Source organism: Diachasma alloeum, unplaced genomic scaffold (assembly GCF_001412515.2).
Source record: "Diachasma alloeum isolate Michigan unplaced genomic scaffold, Dall2.0 Dall_scaffold_00201, whole genome shotgun sequence".
NCBI lineage: Eukaryota > Metazoa > Arthropoda > Insecta > Hymenoptera > Braconidae > Diachasma > Diachasma alloeum.
This window is the reverse complement of record NW_021680366.1, coordinates 815,746-830,716: the sequence shown is the minus strand read 5'-3', so window position 1 is coordinate 830,716 and position 14,971 is coordinate 815,746. Positions and strand designations below refer to the sequence as shown.

General features: G+C 36.2%; 1 protein-coding gene across 1 annotated transcript in view; it reads right to left on the bottom strand.

Moving 5' to 3' along the window:
- LOC107035854 (protein turtle) overlaps positions 1-14,971 on the bottom strand; it is a 68,196-nt gene extending 53,225 nt beyond the window's left edge. The window contains exon 1 of the mRNA XM_015253454.1: positions 14,912-14,971. The gene's annotated coding sequence lies outside the window, so the exon portion shown is untranslated. The remainder of the gene's footprint in view (positions 1-14,911) is intronic.

The window sequence follows — 14,971 nt, the reverse complement described above, 5'->3', positions numbered from 1 at the left end:
TTTCGTTTCTGATTTCTTTTGGAGATATTTGGTAATTTATTTTGGATGATTTTGTTTTGTTTTTTTTTGACAATTGGGTAAAATGAAGATAGAAAAGGTGGAATAAACTGGATCTCTTGACATTATGAATATCTCCTGACCCAATAGTAAGATTTAAATGAACCAGAACTCATATTGAAGTCTGAAAAGATTCCTTCAAAATGAGTTCTGGAGAGAATGAAATGAGTTTTGAAGGAATTTTTTCAGACTTCAAAATGAAAAAAAAAATCGGGCAAATTATAGTCTACAGATAACGAGGTATTGATGATTAAAACTGGTCCAAATGACGCTAATCAAAAATTTTTGTTGAAATTTCCAGTCCACTCTTGGGAAATTTTTATCACATTTTGGTGCTACTAAAATTTGAAGAGATTTCGTGATTGAAAATTTAGAATTTCATGAATTCATTATGAATTTTTACTTAGGATATCTTTCTACGTACATATTGTAAATACTGTCTCGCCATAGACTTATGGAGTTTTTTTTACAAATAGTTAATTTTTCATTACTGTCTTTATTTTAAGTATGCATTAATACAGGAAAAATCGGCAATATGATTGGCGATGGTGAGGGTTTTGACCTGGGTGAGTTCACATGGAATACCCCATATGCATTAATGTAATATGCATTATTTGATCCTGTAATTGGCCTGCGCTGTTGGATCTTTATGAAATAAAAATGAAAATGAAAATTAAAATTTCATGGAAAAATCAATGAGAACTGGAAATTTCAATTTTCTCTCTTCCATTTCCTTCTATTTGTAACAGAAGAAGAATTTTCTAAAAATGCATTCAACAATTGCCCATAAACCAATGAATTTCAGAGACAATTATGAATTGGTGATGGACAAATTCCAGGAGATACCAGACTATTATTTTTAAACAGATAAGCCCCGGCTATCGATACCATGAGTGTTCAAATGCTCCATATACCATGCGGGTGTTTGATATTGCGGAAATGTCATGTCGGTGATCAGCGTATTATCTGCAGCTGTCGCCCGACATGCCCCGTATACACACCGTTTTCAGCAGACCAATCCCCAAAGTGCGACCATTATTACATTATGCACATGTGCTCCCCATAAATACATCAATCTCAACCCCTTGCAATCCACCACATTCACCAATCCCTCCCCCCTCACTCCTCTTTACCACATAGTGATGATATTAAATTTAATTACCACCCTGAATAGCATCACAAAGGAGTCATGAATTAAAGATTTTGCAGGAATTTTGGGTAATATTGACAAGATGATCATTCCGCTGGATCCGTGACTTAGATAATACTAACATTTCTTCTTTGAAAAACCAAAACGATAATTAAATTGAGAAAAAAATTAGAATTCCGAATCTAATCGAGTTTTCTGCAATTTTTTTGCAATAATCTTTGAATTTACCGTAAGGGTAGGGGAGGGTGTGCCTGTACCGCCCACCTAAGGGGAAATGCCAGTTTTATATTTTATATTTCAACTTGAGTATAAAAAACGTATTTGTGAGATTTCTTTAAGCATTGAACTCGTTATTCTCGAAGTGTAGACGCCTAATTCTCCTTAGAATCCACAAAATTGATTGAAAATAAAAGAGAGAGCCTATTGAGCGGTACTACCCGCCGTCGGGTAATACCGCTCGGCACGATTCCAATGCCGCTCATAGGATTTTGCGTGTATCGCTCGTGCCGCAACCTAACCTGTACTCGAGTGCTGTCGAGTAACTGCGTGGCCGATCCTATGAGCGGTATTACCGGCTCCGCTCGGCGTCAACAAAATTGTTGATAATTATTGACATGAGTGCAGTTTTGAATTCGAATTGGTCTCAAATTACGCGTGAAAGTACCACGAATCGAATAACCACAGTTTAATATGAGAATTCAGCGTTTGAAACTATCAAAAACCTTAAGTACAAGTCCACAAATTGTGCACTGTAAAGACCTCAAAATTTCGTTACGTGTTTTTTCATATTTAAAGTGGTAAATAAAGTGAAATTTTTCCGACAATCACATCCTATCATCAAATTCTTCATGATCAAGAACAGAAAGAAATTTTCAAGTTGATGGTTGTGGAGAAAATCGGGTGAGCGGTATTACCCGCTGAGTGGTACAGCCACACCCTCCCCTAGAGCTACTTTAATTTTTTCTGAAAATAATGCGGGATGTCATGAAACATTAGAAATATTGCATTCAATAGTATCGACGTAGTTCGATTAAGAAAAATTCTCTGCGAAATAGTTGAGGGTAATACCCTGATATTAGTCCGTTTCATGATCCGAGACAGATGAAGAAATTCATAAATCTAAAAACAAAATTCTTCCATTTCATTTTCACGGAATAGAACAAAATTCAAGAACTGCAAAATGGAAACAGTTGTTTTTTGTTATTTATTTTGAATATTTCTGTTCTCAATGTTAATCCCGGAAATCCTCGAACCCATCCCCTTCTCGAAAAATAAAAATGGCCCTGGAATTCAGTGGCGAAGTGGTGAAACGAGATAAGTCAATATAACTCGAGGGTGGGTTTTTGATAAATATCTTCGAATCTGAGGGAGATCGGGAAAACGTTCTGGGGAGCTTTATCGTTGAGTTAAATGCTTGTAATAAAAAACGTTTTTATGGGAATAACGCTATCTCCCTTGAATTCCAAGATATCCAGTAAAAACCGAACCCTCGGTGGAACTGATGTATCACATTTTACTACTTTTATTCCGGATTGAGATCCGAAACCTCTATTTTCAAGGACAATTCGTATAAAACTGAAAGTCTCTCAAAAGTATATCGTAATACCATCAAAGCGCCGCCATAATAATGACAGAGAAAAAAATTGTTTACTTTCAGGAACAAGTCATTGATTTCCAGGAAAATGTCCCGTTTTTCCAAGGACATGTTACTGATTTTTAGAAATCCATCACCATCATCCATCCATCATTATTGGTAATAGTGGGCATTGACTAGAAAAACTCTGATCATCAGTGATTTCTATCACTAATATAGAAACAGAAAATTTTTGATTTTCCGGGATATGTCACTTATTTCCAGGAATTTATCCCCAATTATTAGGGATTCGCGGTGTGGACTATCAATTTTTTCAGTGGATTTTTCTTGTGAACTAATATTGAGAATCGCGCTGTTAAAAATTTTTACTGAATTCTCCGGAAAAAAATATTGAATTCGTTTTAAGGGGAAAAAGTCAATGGAATTTCAAGTTTCTCTGAAAATTTGAGTAAAGCCCCAATTTTTTAGCTACAGAAAGACGGAAATTCCACAATTTACATTAATTTTCAAGTGAAAATGAATTTTCACTACCAAATTTGCTTAAATTTTCAGACAATTCCTTTAAAATTCTCGGAATTCCATGAATTTTGAAGGCATTCGCAGAAAATTTCTGGGGAATCTGGAATTCAAGGAGATTTCTCTGAATTTTCCTCATTCTTCATGAATTTTCCCGAAATAACTAAGCTGAAATTTACAATGTCCACGGATTTTTCTATTTTTCTAGTTTTTTAACCTGCAAAACTTGACACCCTCATTTGCTTGCAACGAAGCTGTCGGGAAATACCCGATAATTTTGAAGCTCGTGGGGTATTACTACTGATAAAAATAACTGATAATCAGAATGATTGACAGCAAAAACGAATGTCGGAATTTCACACACTTTTTGTAGCCATTTCTCAGACACTAAAAAACACCTGAATAAAATGAAAATTTATCCGAATTTCAAACGTGAATTAAGATGTTTAGGCACCTGTTTGTCTGAAATTCGGACAAATTTTCATTTTATTCAGACGTTTTTTAGTGTCTGAAAAACACTTCGTTTTTGCTGTGTTCTAGTCAGTATCCAGTAACCAATAATTGGTGATAGATTTCGCACAATCAGTGACATGTCCCTGAACATCAGAACTTTATTTTTCAGAACATGTCACTGATTTCCAAGGATAGATCCCGAATTTTTCAGGAATCTATATTTCATTATCATGGATTCGTGATTGTGAAATTCAACAACTGCAAAATTCTGGACATTAATAATTCTGTCATTAATTGTTAGTGACATTATCACCATGTCTAGTAATATCGTCGCTAAATTTCCGAAACCCATCTCGAATTCTTAAGAATCTATCGCCAAATTATTCTAATCAGTGTTCAATACTATCAACAATTAGTAATAGACTCCTAAAAATCAGTGACATGTACCTGAAAATCAGAACTTTTTTTTCTCTGTTGAAATTTGTTGACAAATTCCCAAAAATTAGAGATGTGTTCCTGAAAATCGATGATATTTACCTAGAAATTGACGATGATGTCACTAAAATGAACTGCACAATCCTGCAAATCCCCAATAATTGAGGATAGATTCCTAAAAATTAGGGAAGGATCCCAGAAAATCAGCGACTTGTCCCTGAAAATCAAAACTATTTTCTCTCTGCGAACGCTTCCCTTCCCAAAATTCCCTCCGAAAATTTCCCGTAACCCCTCATTACCCCGGATATCCATCAAAATCTCATCTCTAGACCCCATCCCATCTCTCCCCCAAACACCGAAAATACAAGAATCTCCGACTGAACTCTGCATGAAATCCTGGAAAAAAACCATCTCTCAAATTACACGAGCGTAAATTGTGTATACCCAGTATACCTAATATTTTGCCGTCTGAAAACGTCGGGTAGCCCGTCTCCCCACCAACCGGTTCACCTTGAATCCCCTCAGCTCTTCCCCCACCCCTTTTTCCCTCTCCCTCTCTCACCCTTCCCCCATTTTCACAATTTCTGCCATCAAAAACATACCTCGAAAAAACCCCGAAGAATTTTCTCATACGGGGTAATTTTAGCTCTCCCCCTTCCCCCCTCGGACACCGCAAATGATGCCAGAAGGGGGAGAACTTTATTGCGTTGTATTTTGGGAGTGAAGTCCTTGAAGGACTTCCCTCGCACCTGCACACTTAGGAATTCATAAAAAGTCATGTAAAATTCCCTGAAGTCTGCTGCGAGTTTGAATTCTGTACTGAGAGAAAAACGCACAAGTTCTCAAACAAGTCTTGTTTGGGTCAACAAAGTCGTTAGTTGAAAATTACAAAAAAAAATAATTCTTGGGTTCGAATCTGAAAGTCTCAAACATGAATAATTGCTCTGCTTTCGACAACAACGAAATATTTGGCTGAAGAAGTGGATCATTCGTACAAGATGGTACCTTTTCAGGATAAAAATATTTTTTATAGAGGGAAGTTTATCAAAAAATATTTTTTGTGGAGGGAAGTTTATCAAGAAATATTTTGCCCCTAAGTTAAAAGATTATTCTCATATCGTTATCGAGTTGAAAGTCTCAAACATGAATAATTGCTTTTCTTTCGACAACAACGAAATATTTGGCTGAAGAAGTGGATCATTCATACAAGATGGTACCTTTTCAGGATAAAAATATTTTTTGTAGAGGGAAGTTTATCAAGAAATATTTTGTCCCTAAGTTAAAAGATTGTTGTCATATCGTTATCGATTACTATTTCATTTGAGAACTCTTTTTGTCTGTGATTATTGAATAGCCGAAACGACAAACTACTATCTCTCGTTTCATATAAAACGAGCATTTGTCGGGAAGAGTGCTAGAAATTACATTTGGTGCTTGCACAGAGAATAAATTTTTTTTGAAAAGATGACATCAATTTTTGCAATAAAATTTTTTAATTTCGGCGCAAGTTTCACATGTTTGACGCAAGTAAAACTTGTTTGAGAACTCTGCTGTTTTTCTCTCAGTATGAATTCATATCCTAAAAATTTTGATTGCACAGAATATTCAAAAAGGTGAATGAATTTTCAACAATAAAATCTATATGAAAAAAAAATATATATATATGAAAATAATAACAATAAATATATATAAAACATATGTACATAATCTCATGTGAAATCGTTTTTGCAGAAAATTTTGAAACTTGTTTACTTGAAATTTCAAAAGTTATCGCTGGAATAAAACTTCTGATGTTCCATTCCAAGAATCGAAAAGGATTTTAACAACAAAAAATCAAACACTCGAATATCTTAAAACAGGTGAAATGATCGCAAGAATAGATCATTCCCTTCCCTTGATTCCTCAGAAAATATCTCTTCAACCGAGATGGGAAATTCTGCATGAGAAGCACTCATATAGCTCTCTCTGCACTCGAAGCCGACGATTTTCCCAACAAAACCACCGCCCAACTGTAAAAACTACGGGATCTAAAACACATGCATCATCTCGAATTCCGCATTGTATAATTTCACGTCCTCCATGTACATTGAATGTACATTACAGACGAGTAAAAAAAGTACATATTACATATGTTACAACTTCTCTCCAGGAAATTTTGCATTCCAGGACATCAACGGAAAGTTTGTCCATTCATGCTCCCATTCTCTAAAAAAACCCAGAATATTCATCACTAATTTGATAATGCAGAATTTTAAATACTCCATATTTATACGTTTCAAACCCTCTCCATGAAATATTACATCCTAGGGCATAAATAAAAAGAATATTCTATTCATTCATTCATTCACTCGCCCATAAATTTTTATGTTATATTCTACAATTCAGTAGCGAAGCGATAAAACCGTTCAAGCGGACTTCGATGATTGGCCAATTTTCAATGAATATCTCGGAATCTATGCGAAATAGCAAAATTTTTGTCAAGACCTTTTTTGTAGGTCTCAATGCGTTCTACAAAAAAGGTCATGACAAAAATTTCGGTATCTCCCTTAGATTCGGAGATATTCCCCGAAAACTCAGCTGAGTTGAGTCGACTTGAATCGCTTCGCCGCTTCGCTACTGAATTCCATATTCTCAAACGATTGTTCCTAAAAAAATATTGCATCTCAGAACATCAGTAAAAATCCTATTCGTTCATTCCTCCTCTCCACTCACCGCTCCATCCACCTGTGAATTTTAATGTTACGTTCTACAATCTCATACTGTAAAATTTTACGTACCTCATATTCATATAATTCGAATCCTCCTCCAGAAATATTGCATTTCAGAACATCAATAAAAATCGAATCCACCCGTTCCTCCATTCCCTGCAAAGGTCACATTCCCACCACCAAAAGGGGTATTTTTATCTCCCCCTTTTTCCCCTCCACGACTCACCAGATAATTTTGATTTTATATTCTAAAATTTAATTTACTCAATACTGTTTATGTATTTATTTTGGCAATAAGGAGATTGTCCTCATCTGGAATTGACCCCAGCGGAACAAACACCTGTATTAGTATTTTGAAGACAGCAGCGTTCGACTGGCGTGCGAAAAACATCTCTATTTAACTCAGAGTTCATAGCAGAGATGTCGGACAAGATGTGAGTGAGAATCTACCGTGAATCCACGGTAAAATTTACCGTGGAGCGTGCGAATAGATACTGCCTTTAAAAAAATTGACTTTGTCAATTGAAGGGTCTAAAGAATTATAGTAGTTTCTTTTAGAAGAACATATTTCCCGCGATTCCTAAAAAAAAACAAATGATTTAGAACACATGAATGATTTTTTCCCATGTCAAACGAAATTGCCCATAACGCGACGTTGCCGGAAACTCGCTAAACGCGTCCGGGCAGTGTAGAGTGAATTCGGCAACGCTAAAGCGTAAATAACAAGGCGGGGAATCCCTGCGGAGGTGACCAGAGTGCGGCGCGGCGCTCATAGCGCGACCAACGGAGTGTTAAACAAAACAAGCATTGATTGCTTGCGAGGAAAAATTAAACGATTTGAAAATGAAATAGAACTTCTAGTCTAGTATCACAAGGACGAGCAATTTCATCTTATTTATATCCAAGAAATCTATTGAGCCTCACAATCGGCCTCGCGCACTTTCGATCTAAGTATTATTACTGATTATGTGTACTGGTGCTCTTAGTGCTGGTAAATATTTTCAGATTTTTTCAGATTTCCGAATGCAAGCATTGCATTCGTCAAATTCGAAATTTCGAATTTTTGTGTCACGATAAGTAATTTTGGTCTCAGGAGTTAGAATATGCTATTTTTAAACCATGTCCGGATGTATATATGTGTATGTGCTACACGGAGAGAAATATTCAATAAAAATTACATTTCTTTTTTGTAATTCCAGAGCGAAATGTAGTTGTAGGAAATTTTACGCAACTGTCACGGAATTTTTCCAGAAAATTTCGTAATTTTTATCTGAATCTCCTGTGAAAAATTACGATACCGTCACTTAAATGTTCTGAGTCGATTCCGTAATCGGTGAGAAAATTGTGAGTTCCGTAATTTTTACTGAACATTTCTCTTCGTGTATGTGACCGATTGTTTTTCGCCGATAATTCAATTAATTCAATTGTGATTTAAAACATTCTCCTCAATGCCATCTTGAGTTTACTGCTAAAGATTTTCCACTGAAATTCCCGGTAAGTCTTGGAAATTTCTAACTTGTAGGTAAAATTTTCACTGAAATTTCAAAGAATTTTGTCACTTGTAATACCTTAAGAGCTTCAAAATTATCGGGTATTTTCCGATAGGTTCGTTGCAAACAAACGAAGGAGTCAAGTCTTTCAGGTTAAAAAATCACGAGTGCGAAGCACGAGTGATTTTTCCTGAAATACTTGATGACTTGACGACTTGACGACTTGACTCGTGCTTCGCACTCGTGATTTTTTAACCTGAAAAACTTGACGACTTCGTTTGTATGCAGGGAACCTTGAGGAAAATGCCCGATTAACTTTAAAACTCGTGTGGTATTCGGGGGATTATTTTTCCAATCCAAATGTCGGGCAATATAATTGGACTATGAGACGAAACTCACAATTGAGAAACGAAAATTGTATAATTAACACAACGACACAATTGAATTCAATCTGTCAGTTTGACGAGGGGTTAATTCGACTGCATGATGTTTTGTTTTTTATATAGCAACTACCAGAGAAAATTATCAAAAAATTATCAGTTGAAAACCCTGTAGCTTGTACCACGTGATGTCGAATGGGCCAATTATATTGCCCGATATTTGGGTTGGAAAAATAATCATTGAAAATTCATAATTTCATAGAAAAATCCGACGGAAGTGTACGTATCAGTTGAATTATTGCCCGAAAATCGATGAAAAACCATGAAAATTTAGAGAAATCTCTCTTTGAATTCCAGATTCCTCTGAATTTCCAGGGAATTCCCTAGAAAATCAAGAGAATTTGGCGGCAAATGCTCATTTTCTTTTGAAATTTCATCGACTTTTCTCCTTAACTCGGATTCAACCCCTTTCCACAAAATTCAGCCAAATTTGTTCAACAGCGTTTGATCATGAGATGATTGCACCACCTGTTGAAAAAAACTTCAACCTTGGATCATTGTTGAATTCAATGAATCATTGACTTAAATGACAAATATATCGTCACAGAAATTCCATCCGGAACTAAATTTCTAATTTATTATCAAAAATATATTGACTATATTATGACGAAAGCACTTTCCCACTTGTTTTATACTCCAAACTCACTTGGTCCACCCACTTATTCAACCCCTCGTCATCTTCTGACTTTTATATTCGTTTTATTATTCCTACAATCTACTCCTGCACGCTACAGGTATATCCTAACCCAGCCATTACAAATGAATAAATAAATTTACTCAATACATTTCGAGCTCTCCCCCAAGAACATTGGATTTCCGAGCACCAATAAAAAACCCCATTCATTCATCATCCATTCCCCGCAGCGGTCACAATTCTCACCCCTCAAAAGCGCATCCACAAATGATTTTTCCCCCCAACAACCAACTTCGTCTGTCCCCCTCCCTCACCCACGCCCATCAGATTCCCCAGAAATACAAAAAAATCCATTGGGTCACGCTCTGCTAGCCATAACGCGGGGGTTTTAACGGAGCGGACAGAGGTCTTGACCGCGCCCTGAGAAAGACCAAGAGACTCAGCGATGCCTGTGGCCCAAAGGTACATCGGGAAAGTCAACTAACCACGTTCCATCCCCACCACCCCGACAAAAACCCTACTCTCTCAACAAGCCCATTTACACCGGAATCGCACTCCTCGCAACCACCACGTGGGCCGTGAATTTCTTGGGTTCCCCCCGAGGGAATTTCCCTCCACTCGCCATGCACATCCTTCATGTACCCAATTCACTGTACATCCTGGAGATTTTTCTTCAAAGTCCGGCGGGTAGGGACGGAGCGGGAGGGGAAAGCTGGGACGAGTAAAAGGTACAATTTTCGAGAGTGAATAGAGGCGGCTCGAATCAGTCGACAAGTCCCTTTCATTTTCGTTTTTCGTGGTAGTACTATTTGTCTCGGCTGAGACGCCCCACGAGGATTTTTGTGTACAATATATACCTGTTCCTCGGGATATAATACAACCAGATGTCCCACCTGTACCACCTAACTGTCCTCCATCACGTAATAATTATGCAGCTGAACGGAGATTTTGGGGATTCTGGGAGCTGGGAATTCTTGGAGCTTTGCGCTATTTTTAGTTGCGTTTTTATATTTCGGTGTTTAAAAGGAATTTATTACACACTGTTGAAAATTTTCGTCTGAATTTTCCGTGCCAAATTCCGGAAAGTTTTGTCGTGACCAAGTTCCACTGGAATTTCAGGAAAACTTGTCACTGGAAAAGCAAATATTCCATTGATTTTCTGTTCTGATGATCTGGAAATCAATAAGATACTTGATTTTTCAGTTTAATTATTCTGTGAGAATTCATGAAATCAGGAAAAATCAGGGAAAAATTGAAAATTCAGTCAAATTGGGAAATTTCCATCTCGAATTTCCGTGAATTCTACTTAAAACTTAACTAAATCGGATCCAATGTCACTCTCATGAGATTTACTGTAATATCTTTCATGAAATTTCAAAAAATTTCTAACAGTGCAGACAGAAGAGTGGAATTATTGCAGCGATCATTTCTGGAAAATAGATTACCCAAAATGCCCTATTTTTTTCTGCCTCATGGATACGTTTCATAATGAAGTGCTATTACAAATATTATGTCAGGATTTTTTTACTTCTTATATCCAACCCCCCCCCCCTCTAATGTTATTGCGATTTTTAAAAAATAAAATTGAATTTAAAAAATAACGCTGTTAAAAAATTTGGCTGAATTATTTGGGAAGAGACCTGAAATTTGATTGAAGGAGAGAAACTCAATGGAATTTCAAGTTTCTATGGAAATTCAAGTAAAGTCGCATTTTCTTTAGCGGCAGGAAGACAGAAATTCCATAACTTGCATGAATTTTCAAGTGAAAATGGATATTTACTGACAAATTCCCTTGAATTGTCAGAGAATTCCTTTAAATTTCTTGGAGTTTCAGGAATTCCTTGAATCAAGGAGAGATTTCTCTGAATTTCCCTGATTTTTAATTAATTTTACCGAACTAATTCAATTGAAATTTACAGTTCCCACTGACTTTTCAATGAAATTATGAATTTTCAATGGCGAAAGTCCTTGAAATTTCAGTGAAACTGTTATTTGATAGAAATTTCCAAGACTCGTACCGGAAATTTCAGTGAAAAATTTTTAACTGTGAAGTATATGGTAAAGAAGGCAAAGGATAAACTGAACAATTAAATCTTTATGCGATACTGTTCAAACGCTTTATAACTTATTAAATTGCCGTCATCACAACATCACCTGTCGAAATTCCTAGTAATACGAATTCGGAAAATTCAGAGGATAGTTTGAAGAACTGGTGAAACCGCTGTCCTTTCCCGTGAGGAAATTGTGTGACAACACAACTCAAAAAATTCTCAAAATGTATTCACAAAGATGAATCCTGTCTCCTCAATTTGATGTTTTTTTAGTTTTTACATTAACGCAACCGAGATTGGGAAATTTTTGTAAAGATGTCCTTCATCAATCTCACTTTACTCCACAAAAAGTTGTTTCACGAAATTTCCTCTCCCCTGGGCCACTACATAGCCACCAAAAACTCACCCCAAGTGAAGAAAAAAAACATTACATCGCACAACATTGCTTCACTAGTTCCCAAGAAATTTCAAGAATGGACTTCATCGAATGAAGCATTCTTCGCCTGGATCTGGAGAACTTCGCTTGAATGAATTCTCATTCTCCAATTTGATATTTTCACATGAATGCAGCAATGAAGTCGGAGAATGGGATAATCACCTCCAAATCTACCCGAGATGGTGAAATTTTCGCGAAAACTTCTGTGAAAATTCCACTTAAGGGGAGACTACTGAGTTTTAAAAGTCGTGGGTTATTGAAGTGAGATTTTTCATACGTTGAAGATCGATTATATAGATCTGAAAACGAATAATTAGTGCAAAAAAAATGTTTTTTTATTGTTTGTTTGCCCGAAAACGCTTAAAATGCTAAAAACAGTCCAGAACCTCCAATTTTCGAGCTACAAAAGATTTTTTTTTCAAAATTTTCGGAAAAATGTGCGGAACAACAATTACGAGCCAGTTTTTTTAATTCGACTCCTACACAGCTGATTTCGTTTTTTTTTCATATAAAAAAATTCACTATTTAAGTACAAAAATACAAACAAGCAAATTTAGCCATGTAAAAGGCGAATTTAAAAAAAATAGCTCGTAATTGTTACTCCACATATTTTTCCGAAAATTTTGAAAAAAAAATCCTTTGTAGCTCAAAAATTGGAGACCCTGGACTGTTTTTGGCATTTTAAGCGTTTTCGGGCAAACGAACAATACAAAATTTTTTTTTTGCACTCATTATTCGTTTTCAGATCTATATAATCGATCTTCAACGTATGAAAAGTCTCACTTCAATAACCCACGACTTTTAAAACTCATAGTAGTCTCCCCTTAAATCCCTAGACCATCATCGATTGAACTCAAATCTACAATTTCCATTCATTTTCCCATAAAATTTTGAATTTTCAATGATGAAATGACGTCAGATTCCAGTGGAAGTGTCATTTGATAAACAAGTGGGAAATTGCTCTTGTATTGCATATAGTATAGTTACTTTGGCTAATAAATTAGCAATTTTCTTCCGAATGGTTTTTTTGCACATAATTTCCTTCTATCACGTATAACTCATTATTTATTTTATTTTATTAAATTGAATAAGATTTTTTTTCAACTAATTTTCTCAGATTTTCAACTTAATTGAATGTCATCCTCATCATTATTCTTATTATCCCTTTTTACACTTTAGTTCTATCTCTCCCCTCAGCCCTTCGATAAAGGGTTAATAGAAAAATTTTATTTACACATACTTGAATGAATTTGAAACATCACATTTAAAGAAACCATCAGAAAGCTCACTTACAGGGAAATTCATGAAAAATTCAAAATTTTCAACAATCATCATAAAAATCAAATCAACCAATATAGCCATCGTAATCACTTCTCAACTTCTACTCAATGACATTAAAACAAACAATTTCCGCCATGATTGAATTAATTTGAAGCACGATATTCAAAGATATCCCTGGATTCTGATTTTCAAAAAATACAAAATTTTTGCAAATTTTTAAATAAATCAAAATAACGATTATTGCTATCGCTTTCAGCTTCGAACACGGTCAAAAGGACATCCAAACAATTTTTTAAACCACCATTCAATCAATTCACAACAATTTTTTTACTTACCGCGGAACACAAATTTTTAAAAAAATTCGAAAATTAAAAAAACTAATCGATGAATTGAATTTTAATTAATGGCTATCGATAGAGCTCAACAGTAGGGGAGGTTGGGGTAAAACGGACACGTTTGGCTTTTTTTTTAATGTTAATGAGGGGTTGAAATGTTAATAAAATTCAATAATTTTTTCTCCAATACAAAGAACAATTCTTTCCCTTTGTGACGAGCCTAAACTGAGCTCAATTGATCAATTTGTTTCGGAGTTATGAATAATTTTTAAAAAGTCTAAAGTGTCCGTTTTACCCCACCCTCTCCTACCTACATTTGAGAGAAAAACATTAAATTCCATTCATTCATTAGCGAACTGGGTCGATATAACACGAAAAATGCAAAACTTAAATTCAAACGATTACAAAGCTTTCATCTAGAAGCAAAAAACCTTACATCTTGTTTCATTACTTCCAAGCAATTTCAAGAATGGACTTCATCGATTGAAAAATTCTTCGCCTGCATCTCAAGAACCATTTCGCTTGAATGAATCTTCAATCTCCGAGACATTCTCCCATGAACACAGAGATAAAATTTGCATCACCCGTTCGAAAAATAAGTTACATCTTCGGATCCAGCCCACAGAAAACCATCGATTACAATCGCCTTTAGCGATCAGGCAAAAATCACCCCTCAAATCCCCTCAGCGCATGGACCAAGCCCTGAATTCTGAAACAGGATAATTACCTCCAAATCCACGGAGACGGCAAAATTTTTGTGAAGCCCCTTTGCGTCTCCCCTCGCGCCCCAAAAACCTCTCAGACCCCTGGACATCCGTAAAAACTGACCTGTTCTCGTCCTCTCCTCGTCCCTTCTCATCCTCTCCTCCACCCTTACTTACCTCGACGTCCGAATTACCGTCGACCCCTTCACCCTTCGCCCTTCGCCCACGGAAAGCCCCCGAAAAATCAAAAACCCCGAGATGAATGAAACCTCAAAGATTAATATCCCCATCTCGTTGTCAATTTGCAACGGTAAACATCCAGAGAATGTACAGTACCTACTGTGCATGAGAATTTACTACACACAAAGGGCTTATATCGAGTTCAACGAACCTATCGCGGGGCTCGCGTGATTGCTCCAACCTGTGAATCGCTCACATCACTGCCTCGATAAATGACCTATCGTTCCGATCCATAAGTTATTGCGCTGCTCTAAAAATCGAGGGAGAGATTACAATTTCCCACTCCGAAAAAACCCCCAAAAATCTCAGCTATCGTTCCATCGGCGCCACTTCCCCCGCATTAATTACATTAAATCGTAAGTAAAAGGATTAATTGATCTGACATACCGTGATTTGAACAGTTGAATCCCCAGCGTCGCGGGAATTATTCAACTCGTGATAAAAAAA